At 39.6% G+C, this 14,235-nt stretch overlaps 2 long non-coding RNA genes across 3 annotated transcripts; one reads left to right on the top strand and one right to left on the bottom strand.

The window, feature by feature from the left end:
* The first annotated feature begins 132 nt into the window (after positions 1-132).
* On the top strand, positions 133-2,594 carry LOC124861961. Of its 2 annotated transcripts, none has more exons than XR_007036796.1 (3): positions 133-473; positions 1,676-1,836; positions 2,242-2,594. It is a non-coding gene; the product is annotated as an uncharacterized LOC124861961 (long non-coding RNA). The 2 variants fall into 2 exon arrangements; XR_007036797.1 differs by having other exon boundaries at positions 133-966.
* Positions 2,595-7,491: 4,897 nt separating this feature from the next.
* LOC124861965 lies at positions 7,492-12,675 on the bottom strand. Its single transcript, XR_007036801.1, has 3 exons — positions 11,842-12,675; positions 8,864-8,970; positions 7,492-7,820 (listed from the first exon to the last, which is right to left on the bottom strand). It is a non-coding gene; the product is annotated as an uncharacterized LOC124861965 (long non-coding RNA).
* Positions 12,676-14,235: the final 1,560 nt, after the last annotated feature.

The following is a 14,235-nucleotide window of genomic DNA, read 5'->3' as shown; positions in this document are numbered from 1 at the left end:
CATGACTGGTGAATCTCTACAGAAAAGCATCCATCCATCCTCTTATTAATTTCTTCAGCCAAGAGTTAAAGAAAAAGCCCCATAACCAAAGCAACAAGGGGTAAGTTTCTGAATATCAGACCCCATTGAAAATCCACTGGAATGTTTTAAGGTGAAGAATCTAAATAAAAAACTAAAACAACACAGCTGCAGGATTTATAGGGACTGTTTTATTGTGGCCTGTTTATAAATCAGTAGAATTAAACCTGATAGAGTTCATATAATTTAACTGCAGTTATTCAGCAAATAATCTGCTGCTTTCTTCGCTGGTGTCAGTCTGTTCTGGTACAATGCCGCCATCTAGTGGTGATTCACTGAATGTACAGGCGCAGTTACTGTAAAAAGAGGCGTGGCCCAATGACTGCAGTTTCCGCTTTTCAGCGAGGAAGTTACGGTCAATAAAACCGTTACCTGTGTAACACAATGTCGTAAAGGTAAGATTCAAACATATTTTAATGAGTTTTAGTTTTGTTTATGTGTTCAGAAGAAGACGTTTAAATTCCCTCTGAAGAAGAAACTACTTGGACTTGTTCTTTTTTTTCTTCATGTCAGACGGAGGGAGGCGAGGTTTGATGTAGAAGTTGTTCAGCGGAAATAAACCAGACTTGTGGTTAAAATGAATTATTGTTGATGAATGTTTTGAAACATTCAGGCCGTTTTCATCACAAATCATAGATGAAAAAGACTACTAGTTATTTACCTTTTATTTGTCAAATATAAGACGTTTCACGTTTTAGTTTTTCTTTTTAATGTATTTAACACACAAAATCTGTATTAGAGGAACAGAAGCTGACTTTTTTTTTTCATATTTCTAGACGGGCACCTTTTCAACGATCAGTAAACAACATATTGTGACTCTAGGTGGCGCTGTTCCTCCTGTACACATTGACTTCTCTCAATCAGGAATATGCCATGAGAATAGAGCAGGTTTGTTTCAATGCAGAAATACAGAACAAAACAGTGTGCTTAGTCCAGGAACACAAAACAGGGAGGTTGTGACAGTGTGTCGAGAAATCAACTTTGTTTGAAGACAGCCTCCCCTACCCACTGCAGTAGGAATGGTTTCTGCTGATCCAGATTGTGATGTAAACAGAAACTGAATTAATAGAACCTGAACAAAAAACTTGACATCTTTTTATAAAGTTTGTCAAAGTTGGTCCAGTTGACCCTCTCAGAATCAATATCAGTATCAGAATCAGCTTTAATGCCAAGTTTGCACACCAACAAGGAATCTGACTCTGGTACACTTTGCTCTGAGTGATTTTTTCCGATATATATGTATTGTTCAAGATTAAAGTTATAAAATGATCTACACAGACAAAAAGGAAAAATGTAAAAAACAATATAATAAGATTCATTATTGACAGCTGAAAAAGACACTCCAATCCTGTAAGTGGTGGTAATGCCAGCCACCAAAAAACAGCACTACCGGAAGATACAGAAGAAGGAAAAACTACACAAGAATTCACTAAAACATTTAAAACACAAGTCAAAAGAATACAAAGCAAAAGAATGTAGATAAATATGCATGAAGTTATTTTTAACTTTTTACAACAGTGGCAGCAGAGATGCAGAGAATTTGGAGGTATTTCCATCTGAAGTCAGTTTGTCCACCTATGATGTTCTTTCTTCTTAGAGCAAACAGGAAGGATAGATAAGAACATGTTTCTAAGACGTTAACATCCAGGTTTTCCTGCTAATGAGGTCATAAAGGGAGTGACTCCACATCCAGCAGCAGAACCAAGCTCAGCATGACCCAGCTGCTCTGGACCAACTGTTGGATCTGCCAGAACCACTGTGAGTCTCTGGCATGTTTCATGCTTCGTTTGTCTCTCAGTCTAACATCAGACGTGTTGCTGCACTTCATCTCTGAGAGAAACTTCGCAGGGTACCTGCTCCATTCCAGCACTTAAATCAAACCAGGTAAATCAAGCTGACAGTGAAAGTCTGATCTGTTCACGCTTTATCCTTTGGGTTGTTGTTATTTTTCAGTTTAATACTTTAAATGTTGCTTAAATGTGTTTATTTGTATCGTCTGAGGACGTTTTACCACATCAGTGAATGTTTGAAGGTTTGGATTCACATCAGCTGCTGGTTCTGGTGTTTTCCTCCACAGCAGAGATTAAACAACTACCTTAATTAATACAATTAACACAACATGGTGGCCGTTAAATATTGCCACTCTCTGGTTTTCACACACAGGTTTGGCATCAGTGGTTGGAGAATGTTCTTTTTGTGATATAAAACCAATAACTGGCTGCTGGAGACACCTGGTTGGTTGATTTGTGTGTTTAATATCTGAGGAGAAACTCTGTAGAGAGAAGCAAACACAATGTCAGAGACTGAGAAGAGAAAATACAGTAAATTTAAAGCAGACGGATGCTTTAATGAACACGAGTCAAGCTGTAAATCTTTATGTCTCCTATGACACACCTAAAAGACATCACCGACCCCCTCCTTGACCCCCTGCAGTTTGCCTACAGAGCCAACAGGTCTGTAGATGATGCAGTCAACCTAGCCCTTCACTTCATCCTCCGGCACCTGGACTCCACAGGAACCTATGCCAGGATCCTGTTTGTGGATTTCAGCTCTGCCTTCAACACCATCGTTCCAGTTCTGCTACAGGAGAAGCTCTCCCAGCTGAGTGTGCCCGACTCCACCTGCAGGTGGATCACTGACTTCCTGTCTGACAGGAAGCAGCGCGTGAGGCTGGGGAAGCACGTCTCTGACTCCCTGACCATCAGCACCGGTTCCCCCCGAGGCTGTGTTCTCTCTCCTCTGCTCTTCTCCCTGTACACCAACAGCTGCACCTCCAGTCACCAGTCTGTCAAGCTTCTGAAGTTTGCGGACGACACCACCCTGATCGGACTCATCTCTGATGGTGATGAGTCTGCGTACAGATGGGAGGTGGACCATCTGTTGGACTGGTGCAGCCAGAACAACCTTGAGCTCAACGCTCTAAAGACAGTGGAGATGGTTGTGGACTTCAGGCAGAACCCAGCCCCACCTGCCCCCATCACCCTCTGTGACTCCACAATTGACACTGTGGAATCTTTCCGCTTCCTGGGAACCATCATCTCCCAGGATCTCAAGTGGGAGCCAAACATCAGCTCCCTCATCAAGAAAGCCCAGCAGAGGATGTTCTTCCTGCGGCAGCTGAAGAAATTCAACCTGCCAAAGACTATGATGGTGCACTTCTACACAGCCATCATTGAGTCCATCCTCACCTCCTCCATCACCATCTGGTACGCCGCTGCTACAGCCAAGGATAAGGGCAGGCTGCAGCGTGTCATTCGGTCTGCTGAGAAGGTGATTGGCTGCAGTCTACTGTCGCTCCAGGAACTGTACACCTCCAGGACCCTGAAGCGGGCAGGGAAGATTCTGGCTGATCCCTCCCACCCCGGTCACAGACTCTTTGAGACTCTCCCCTCTGGCAGGAGGCTGCGGTCCATCCGGACCAAAACCTCACGCCACAAGAACAGTGTTTTCCCATCTGCCACCAGCCTGGTTAACAAAGCCCGGAAACCACCCTGACACTCTCCCTTTCCCCCACACCCCCCCTGTTTTTGCTGACAGGACACCTGTAACCTGTAACTCTATGCGTTACATTAACGCTCAGCTTGGACTCCTGCTTTACTTGCACAATGATCACCTGCACTGTTGTACTGCTCTTGCATCTTATACTGCTCTATACTTACTCTCACTCACTTAAAACTGTGCACTTATATTTATATTGTAGATATGTTTGTACTGTTTAATTTGTACTGTATTGCACCGACTACGCCAAAACAAATTCCTTGTATGTCCAAAAACGTACTTGGCAATAAAGCTTTTCTGATTCTGATTCTGAAACAAACTAAAAATGAACATATTTCCCTGGTACTTACTTCTCCTCACTGGTTCCCTGTTCATTCAGGTTTTAAGACAAATATATCAAGTTCTAGTCCATAACCAAAGCAACAAGGGATTAGTTTCTGAATACCAGACTTGTTTGTCTGTTCACGTGTTTCAGCCTCTTCAGCAAATGGTTTCTACGTTGAGGCAAGTTTATTTATAGCACATTTCAGTAGCAAGACAATTCAAAGTGCTGTACATGAAAAAAAAGAAACATAAAAGGGGCATAAAGGTATTTAAATAATTATAGAGAATAAAAAAATTATTGAAAAGATGATTAAAAAAAAAGGTGCCGAATTTTATAGGTAACTAAATTTTAAAGATCATTTTTCCAAACTGAAACGTTTTGTGACAGATTCTCCATGACTGATCAGAAGTTGTTGGTGGTCCAGTGTCTGGTTAAAACCCCACCTGTTCCAGGTACCTGGATCACCAAAGAGCTGTGTTCCTACCTGAGCTTTGCAGAGTCGTACTTATGGGGTCAAGCATCATGTGACCAGATTTCTGGTTCCGACCTGAAAGGAACATAAGGACCTGTGAGACCTCAGTCTCCTCTGAGAAAGTAGCTCAATAGGTTGGGAAGCATGTTTGGTCTTCAAGTGGTTGGAAGTTCAAGTCCTAGACTAGACATAAAGAACCTTAAATGTAACTAAAAAGTTAAAGCTCAGTTCTGCTGACTCTCAGGTATCTACCTGCTTAGCTCAGATTGTAGAGAGAACTGTTAGGAGGTCACAAGGTCATGGGTTCAATAATGTTTGGAGAGCAGGTCAGAGTGTCAAAGGTGTTCAGTGTTGCTGTGACCTTTTTCCAGGTCACCTGACTTATCAGAGTTATAGAAGAGAAAAAGATAAATGCACTGGGAGAACTGGTCAGAGTGTGAAGGGACTTGGTAGCATGGTGGGATTGTTCGTGACCGTAAGTCGCCAGCGGTGCAGTGTCTGGTTCTAATCCTGACCATTACTGGACCTGGATCATCCAAAACATGTCCCACTGTGGTGGGTCAGGGAGGGGGCTGTGTCTCCTCCCTGACTTTCAGAGAAGTGAATGGTGGGGGTTATACATCTGGAAACAGCAACCTTTTACTGTCTCCAACAACCATTAGAAGAACAAACAATTTATTAGTTTCTGTCGTTAACATAAAATTACATAAAGGCTCAAACTGTTGTGGGATTTAACTAATTTTTAGGAACACTCTTGTTTTACAAACACAACAAGGTAAATAAGTAACGACAGAAAAGAGTAAATCAACAGAAAGTTGTTCCAAGTTGTTACAAGAACGACAAAAACAAGGATGGTGTTCGAGGGAAAGAAATGGTTGTTTAAGAGCTTTTTTACTCTTATGTTTTCAAATCAGTTTTGTGGCTGCACTAGTATATTTGTATATCTCGCTCCTGTTTTGAGTGATTTAAGAGCTTTTTTTTGCTAAAGGCAAACATCTTGGTGATATATTTCTGAAGCAAAACAGGCACTTAAACAGCAAACTGTGTGTGTACCCACACATGCATACAAACTTTACACCTTTGACTCTGTTTTGTGGATTATTTGGAGATGAACTTAACTACAGTTAACATGTTTTGAGTGATCCAGGCCCAGTGAGGATTTGAACCAGACACTGCACCACTGGTGCCTTACGGTCATGAACAAGTCCATCACTAGAACCTTCACACATTATAGATGTAGAGCACATTATTAGATTTGATTCTTGGGGTTGTGGTCACTGTCACCTATGTCCAGTTGTAACCTTTCAGGTCAGCTGCCTGAAAGATTAAAGTCTTCTAAAATGGTGGGATGATGATTAATTCCCACCCTAACCTATCGTCTTGGCTCCCCCTTGCCGTAGCATTGAAGATGTACCTCCTCGGTTTTGACTTCCCTGTAGGAACTTTCGAACACTGAGTTTGAATTTGTTTCTTGGTGAAGGAGTGGAGGTGGTAGGGTTTGAACCCAGGATCATCAGGTCCACAGCAGAGCGCCTTGAATCACATGGCCAACCAACCAGCTGAGAAGCTTGGAGATCTAGCTGCTACAAATAGAACAACTTGTTCTCTAAAATGATAGCACAACCATTTCTCTAAAAGTTATTTTTGATTGAAACACCCACATACATACATGATGAAGTATGACATATTTTCATGAAAGACTGAAGGTTGCTGTGGGCAGGGATTGAACCCAGAACCATTGAGCTTACAGAACAGCACCTAGAACCGCTCTGCCAATCAATCAGGTCACAAGTAGCAACATCAACAGAAACATTAAGAGTTTATTTTTCTGGAAAGAGCTGCGGTGCTCTCAGAGAAGCTGGAACTTAATGTAACTTATTAATACAACCAAATGAAGAATGAATCAGGACATACAGTCAGACAAATAAATGAAAAATCTACATAACTCGTGTATATATAAAAAAATATGTTTCTTCTATATTGTACCAGAGATTGTTAAAAGTCTAATTGATCCATTCTTGAGTACAGCGAGCAGAGACTCCTGCTATTGCAGCAGCAACTCTTCTGACCAGCCAGAAGACTGAGAAGGGGGTAGATTACAACCACAGATAATCTCTACATATTTAGGACTACGGTCTCAGATTTAAAAAAAAGAATAAACAAAAACAAATATATCACCACCAGGGGGTAGTAAGGAGTCATAATCAAACCTAAAACAGTTAAACTTCATATTTTATGTATATTAGAGATGGAGATTCATTAATAACACAATTATATGTGCAGTGCATTGCTTGTCCCACTTCCTGAACCGATTCAGAAACATCACATCAGAAACAGTTTAATTTCCAAAGCAGTGAAGGCAATTATTCCTCTGCTAGACACTAAACATCTAGCTGATAATCAAACAAACCACCAGCCCATCTTAGACTGTTTCAGCACAAGCTGCACTTTATGTAACTACTAAATACTACATGCCACATTCCATGTACATATTTTCTCTTTTTCTAAGTGTTTTTAGATTTTGTAAGTGTCTATAACCTACATGTGTATCTTTTGAGCCGAGTCTAAATTTCATTATGGTGACATAATGACAATAAAGAATCTTGAATCTTAAAATTACATGACTTACATAACTTGCAATTTAAATTTAATGAGACTATAGATGCATGTGTCAGTCAATCAATAAATCAATCTGTCTTGACTGTATGACTTTAATTGAATTATAATTATTTAATAAACATTTTAATTCATTTTAATAAACATTTTAATTCATAACCATGTGCTTCATCATGAATTTATTTTCTCTCTCTACCTTATCTAAAACTGCTGTGATTGGTCTAAATCTGACTTGTTGTGCAGGTCAACCAATCAGATGTCAGGGTTTATTAACTGAGAGATAGCAGCAGTTAAAATTATTTAATCATGTGCTTTAGCACTGGAAGCAATAGAGTAATTCATTTTATTCATGATTTTACCTTATCTTTATTGAGATTTTAATTCGATTCACTAATTAAATTACACTATTAAACTATAAACATTGTTAAAAATATATATTTTAGTGATAAACAAATGCTGAGATCAAGGCAAATTTTTTTTAATGTATACAAATAATACAAATCTTCAGTAAAGTATTACAAATAGGTCACAGACTGTAATTACCTATTACAATTCTTCAGAATATTTTAATAATGAATGAGATTAATGGTATAAAAAATATAAGCGACTGTTCGTGAACTGAAAGACAGATGCTGCTGTTCAGCATCAGCTTGTAGATCTGCAGCTGCTGATAATCAGAGTTTGTTTGTAAAACAGGGAACAGAAGTAAAGAATAACTTCAGAGCTAAAAACCTCCTCCAAGGAGTAGCTCTGCTCTGAGTCTCTGTGGAGCTGCTTCTAATTCACACTTACTGAGAAAATGCTGATGTTGTAGTAAAGGAGGCCGAAGAGCTGGAAAGAAACAGAAACACAAACAGATCAACAAAACGTCTCCATTTGCTCATCAGCAGCTGGAGACCAAGCAGCTACTAACTGAGCTGTCTGCCCTCTAGTGGACACAGTATGTAACTACAGCCAAAGTAAAGCTACATAACTTATATTCAACATTTCCTTTGGTATGTATGAACAAACAAAATTGCCATATTTCAATAAATTCACAGTCCCAAAATTGCAATTTAAAACTTGAATAAAACTGGAGATGCATGTGTCAGATAAATCAATGAATCAATCTGTCTTTGTCTTTAATAAATAAATGCAGAAATGACTTTAATTGAGGGCTGTAGTAGGTAGCACTGTTGCCTTGCAGCAAGAAGCTGGCCAGGGGGGCTTTCTGCATGGAGTTTGCATGTTCTCTCCGTGCATGTGTGGTGCTGAAGTCTCTGTAGTCAGAGCTGAGACTCTTACTGGCAGCAATGGAGCTGTGAATACTGGAGTGAGGCTTGGTGGTACCGAATGGCCGATTCTTTCAAACTGAGGGAGGCAGCAGAACTGAGGTTGTTCTGCTATTGAGCCTCTAAAGGCTACATTCTGTTCTCTTCAGTCACAGCCGACTGATAAGCAGGTACAGATGAAGCGGACCATCTATCTGGACTTGACGGTACTACATATTTTGGCTGTGGTGGATATACTAATGTTACTGTGGATGGCTGAAAACCAGTAGGTGGGTGGCTGAGCTCAAAGTCCTCCAGATGTCCAGGAATGCGTCGCGTTCTGCTGGGACGGAAAGAATGGGACCTAAAATAGTTGCTAGCACAATTCCTGCTGAAGTATTTTTGTAAAAACTTAATGTTATCATTATAACATATTGTTTACTGTCTTTTAGATGTGATTCAGAAGACATCGAAGACATATTTTCAGAGTTTGGAGGTTAAGATGGTATTAACTTTGTCAGATGCCTTCTTCAAATTAACTTTAAAGTAGAATGAGAGGCTCAGAGTTTATACATTTGGTTTTGTGCCACAACTCAGACTAGAAATTGTTCCTTCTTTTCCCACCTGATTCCAGACGTCCAACACCTTGTCCTGGGTGTTGATAAACAGCAGCTGACCTGAGCAGGATGCCCTACCTGAAGGCGGTCATTAAAGTGACATTAAGGTGAGATCTAAAAGCAGAAAATGCAGATAAAGAAAAGTTTGACCACAAACTAATGTTTCAGTTAATATGTTAAGCAGACACAGGTACAAGGCAACTCTAAACAAACGAGGTTTTAAATCCTTGATTTAACGTAGTGAACTTAGTGTTTCTAGTGATCTTATACCTGAAACAAAATCAAACCATTTATCTACTCCCCAGAACACTTTGTAACAAGCAGCAGAACTACTTCAATGGATGCATGAGTGAAATCAGTGCATTTACAACAGACTCTTCCTTCAAAAGTAAACCTGGTTGGGATACTGTAATATACATGTATGCTTGGGTTTTCTATCCTTACAGGCTACCCTTGCATTGACTTTTATTCATTCTATTCATTTATATTGTTCAGGTCAGCTGCCCTGAAAGATTAAAGTCCTCTAAAATGGTGGTGATGATGATACATCTCCACCCTGACCTGTCCTCCTGGCTCCCTCTTGCAGTAGCATCGTACCTCCTCAATCTCTAGCTGTGATGCTTATTTTTGGAATATTTATTTGTCCCATGTGAACGTTGGAACACTAAGTTTGAATTTGTTTCTTGGTGAAGGACTGGAGGTAGCAAGATTTAAACCCAGGATCATCAGGACCTCAGAGCCTTAAATCACATGGCCAACCAACCAGCTGAGAAGCAGAGAGATCTTGCTGCTACAAATAGCACAAAGTGACATAAGCTTTTAGTCTTGTGATGTTACTTGTGATGGTAACTTTCACATATTAACTGGGTGAGAAGTATTTAGGTGAAAGACTGAAGGTTGTTGTAGGCAGGGATTGAACCCAGAATCATGGAGCTCACAGCATCTGGAACCACTCTGCCAACCATTTGTTCTGGGCTGACAGGAAGCTCAAAGGTGGAGGTTTGGCATTGTACATTCACAACTCTTGGTGCACAACTACAAAAACAATCAGAACCTTCTGCTGCCCCGATTTAAAACATGTTAAATATTCACGTTTGCACGGATGCTGTCTTACCAACAAAAACAATCAGGGGTTTTCCTAACCAGAAACCATGGGTAGACAGCACACTGTGGACCCTGCTAAGAGCTCTGGATGCAGCTTACTGATCAGGTGACCAACTGTCCTACAGCAGAGAGAACTGAGAAAGAGCATCCATCAGGCTAAGCAAAGGTACAAGCAGCGCATCGAGGAGCACTTCATCAACAGCAATCCGTTCAGTATGTGGAGAAGCATCACATCCATCACAGCCTATAATCAGAGCAGTCAGCAGCTCAGCCATGACCCAGCTCTCCCCGACACCTTAAACAGCTTCTTTGCACGCTTTGACACTCCAAGCAGCACAAGGACTAAACACCCACCTCAGCTGGAGGTGCAGCACCAGCCTCTAGTCCTGCAGCTGCACTAAGTGACCTCCATTATGAGATCAACATCAACAAGGCTGCAGGTCCAGACATGATGTCAGGTTGAACGATAAAATCATGTGAACTTGCAGGAGTTTATCTGGACAACTTCAACCTCTCCCTGCAGCTTTCCATGGTCCCTGCCTGCCTGAAGTCCTCCACTATTGTGCCTGTGCTGAAGAAAATCAACCTGCCTTAATGATTATCGTCCTGTTGCTCTGACCCCGGCCATCATGAAGTGCTTTGGAAGATCATCTTGAAGTACATCAAGGATGCTGTCCCTGCTGGTCTGGACAGCCTGCAATTTGCTTACAGGGAGAATCGTTCTACATAGGATGCTGTCTCGTTAGCACTTCACATGGCTCTGAGTCATCTGCAGCACCATAACACCTGTTAGGATGCTATTTGTGGACTTCACCTCAGCCTTCATGACATGCTGGCCATGAAGCTCCACAACCTCGGTTTATCTGCACCACTTTGCTCCTGGATCAGCGACGTCCTCACCAACAGGCCCCAGGTGGTGAGGATAGGGAAACCCACATCTGACCCACTGATCCTCAACACCGGCACTCCACAGGGTTACGTTCTCAGCCCCTGTAGGCTCTTTGCACGCACGACGCTGACGTCACATCCGCATAAACGTAATGCGCCTTACTTTCTTCCACTTTTGAGGAACTATGACTGCAAAGACAAACTCGTGTTTCAGAAGCAAGTGAAACAATATCATGAACACTGCTGTGTCCCTAAATGCACAGCATCTTCAAAAAATAATGAACTTTTAAGTTTCCACGGCTTTCCAAGCAATGCTGAACTAAGAAGACGGCGGTTAGTGAGTATTCGTTGCATCAGGTTCAGTGTAACACCACACAGCAAGGTCTGCAGTCTGCACTTCACTCCAGATCAGATCATCCAGCCTAAAACCTCTGGGGGGAGAAGGACAGTAAATAAAGGAGCTGTTCTGTTATTGTTTAAGTGGAAAGGACCTGGCTGTGGGTCTTAAGGAGAGAGACTTGTTTAATATTCACCTTTCCACTGTAAGCTGCATAATTTTGTCATGGACCAATTATTTGTACGCTCTCTTGGGTGCTTTGTGTAATACTAATTCTGGTTATAGCGTAGATGATCCTCTAATATAATCTGAAGAGATTGTGTTGTCAACTTTCATGGTTTTGGAGAAATAAATTCTTGAATGTGGGACAAATGCATATAATGGTTGAGCATTTTGAGGTATTTTGACAAGATATTTCTCCAAAAAAGTACAGTAAAATATTAAATATTTATTCTTTTACATAAAACATGAATGTGAAAGTTGTAAAAATGTAATTAATATAAATGTTCTGTAGGTTACTTTTCTGTTTTCCTCTTATTTTCTCAACCGTTGCCAGGATCGGGGTCCTTTCTGCTCCATTACCGTAATGAACCTTGTATGCGCGACGCTGATCTTTAAGAGAGAGCTGGTGTCAGCTGACGTCACCGCGTACTCACTTGACTACAGTTTTCTTCTGTAGAGTTGATGTCTCCTCACTGAAGCGACGCTGCAAGCCCTGCAGTTCAAGCGGAAGTTCAGAGGATATGATTTTTCATTCTGTGTTTAACATATTTCCATCATGTTCACCTTTACCTTGATTTAAACAGCTGCAGTTACCGTCTGTGTCCAGTAGAGGGCAATAATAACCGCCCTGCTCTGATAAAGAGTTTTAATTTGCGGCTCCGCATCTAAAACATCAACATTATTCTGACTGTTTCCTTGATAATTTAACATTTCATAAATATTTTCCTAACTTTAAAGTAGAAGCTCAGCATCTTAACGTTTAAAGCAGAGTTTTAGAGCTTAGTTTCATCTGTCTGTTGGAGCTGAACCTCTGCTTGGAGTTTAGGAGCCACAGCTCCTCTGAAGCTGCTGCTGCTTCAGTCTGTTAGCTGCTCTTTTAGAGCTGCTTCTGATTCACACTAACAGAGAAAATGCTGATTTTTTTGTAAAGGAGGCTGAAGAGCTGGAAAGAAACAAAGTTGAAACACAAACATCAACAAAAAGTCTCCATTTGCTAATCAACCGCTGGAATCCAGCTAGCTGCTAACTGAGCTTTCTGCCCTCTAGTGGACACAGGGTGTAACTACAGCCAAAGTAAAGTTACATGTTTGAAAAGCCAAAATTACAATTTATAAACGGGGAAACTTTAATAAAACTGGAGATTTATGTGTCAGATAACTCAATGAATCATTCTGTAATAACTCTTTGATAAATAAATGCAGAAATGACTTTAATTATTAGTAATTATTTAATAAACATTTTAATTCATAGCCATGTGCTTCATCATGAATTTATTTTCTCTCCAACTTACGAATCAAAATCACTTATCAGAGCTAAAACTACTATAGAAATGTGATTGGTCGGCAGCTGATTTGCTGTGCAGGTCAACCAATCAGATGTCAGTGTTTATTGAGTGAGACACAGCAGCAGTTTAAATTATTTTATCATCTGCTTTAGCACCGTAAGTATTAAAATAATTCATTTTATTCATGATTTTACCATATTTTTACTCAGCTTTTAATTAGATTCACCAAATAAATTACAATATTATATTATTATAAGTAATACCTTTTGACTTTTAGGATATATTGAAAATAGATATATTTTTATTTATTTATTTTATTCAAATAATCAGATACAACAAAATTCAAATGACATTTGTTGAGAATTAGTTCTATATAAATAAACTGAATTATAAAGCTAACTGCTGTGTTACAAACATCTCTGTAACAGGAAGTTTCTGTTCAGACTGAGTTAAACCCTGCAGTGAATCTTATGTGTTTAACAACAGTAATTTAAGCTGATTTTATCTCACTGATTAAAGTTTAAATTACAACAAAGATATAAAATACATCTGACTGAACAATTTATATAAATAATACTGATTACAATATCTTACCACCAGTGGGAAATGAGTATTTATTATTATTATTATAAATAAATAAATTTATTATAAATCAATAAAATATAACAAGAATTTGACATAATGTCCCGCTGATAGAAAAAAAATCTAAATAGACTGAATGAATTATCCTGGAAATAAAAATCTTCATATTTCAGACTTCATACTTCAATTAGTTTTAAAGTTGTAAAATATGTTATTTTAAATCTAATGGTTATTTATACTAAAACAATATTCACAACAAACGTATCAGGATATATTTAAGAATGAGTTCCTGAAAATATTAATGTCTCGGAGGACATTTAATGTCTTCAAGAAGCAAAGAAATACCAGAAAGTTTTCCAAGCACCTTTTAACTCTTGGTTTAACAAAATCCTTCAAACTGAATCCAGGTTTGTTCCATCCAAAGACTCCAGAACGAAAGCAGAAATCTCATGTCTGAACTTCCTCCTCTTCCTCAGTCACCACATTTAGCTCCACATGTATGGAGGAATCTCACTGATTGATGTCACAGTGCAGTTAGCAAAATGTTTGCTCCATGTGGTCCATCCATTTAAACCAGTTCAGATAAACTGGAAACCGGAAGTGGAAGGTTCCAGTTGCATTTATAAACAGGGGTTCAGACTGTACCAAAAGTAGGAGTAAATTAGTTTAATAATACAAGTGGACTGCAGGATGAATCAGGACCTACGATCACACATAAGTAAAAAACGGTAAAATGCACAAAACTTCTGTAAATAAAAACCATCAGCTGTCTTGTCTTTTTTGTTAAAACATTTCATTCTGTGTTTAACATATTTCCATCATGTTTATTGCTGCAGAGCCGCCTCAGCAAAGAGTTTAATTGGCTGCTTTCTGACTAAAAGTATAATGTTCCAGGGAAGAAAAAGCTTTTAACTTTTTCTGTAAAACCAGAGTAAAGTATTAACTCGTTTTTATTGCTTTA

Source organism: Girardinichthys multiradiatus, chromosome 24 (assembly GCF_021462225.1).
Source record: "Girardinichthys multiradiatus isolate DD_20200921_A chromosome 24, DD_fGirMul_XY1, whole genome shotgun sequence".
Lineage (NCBI taxonomy): Eukaryota > Metazoa > Chordata > Actinopteri > Cyprinodontiformes > Goodeidae > Girardinichthys > Girardinichthys multiradiatus.
This window is presented reverse-complemented; position numbering and strand designations above follow the sequence as displayed.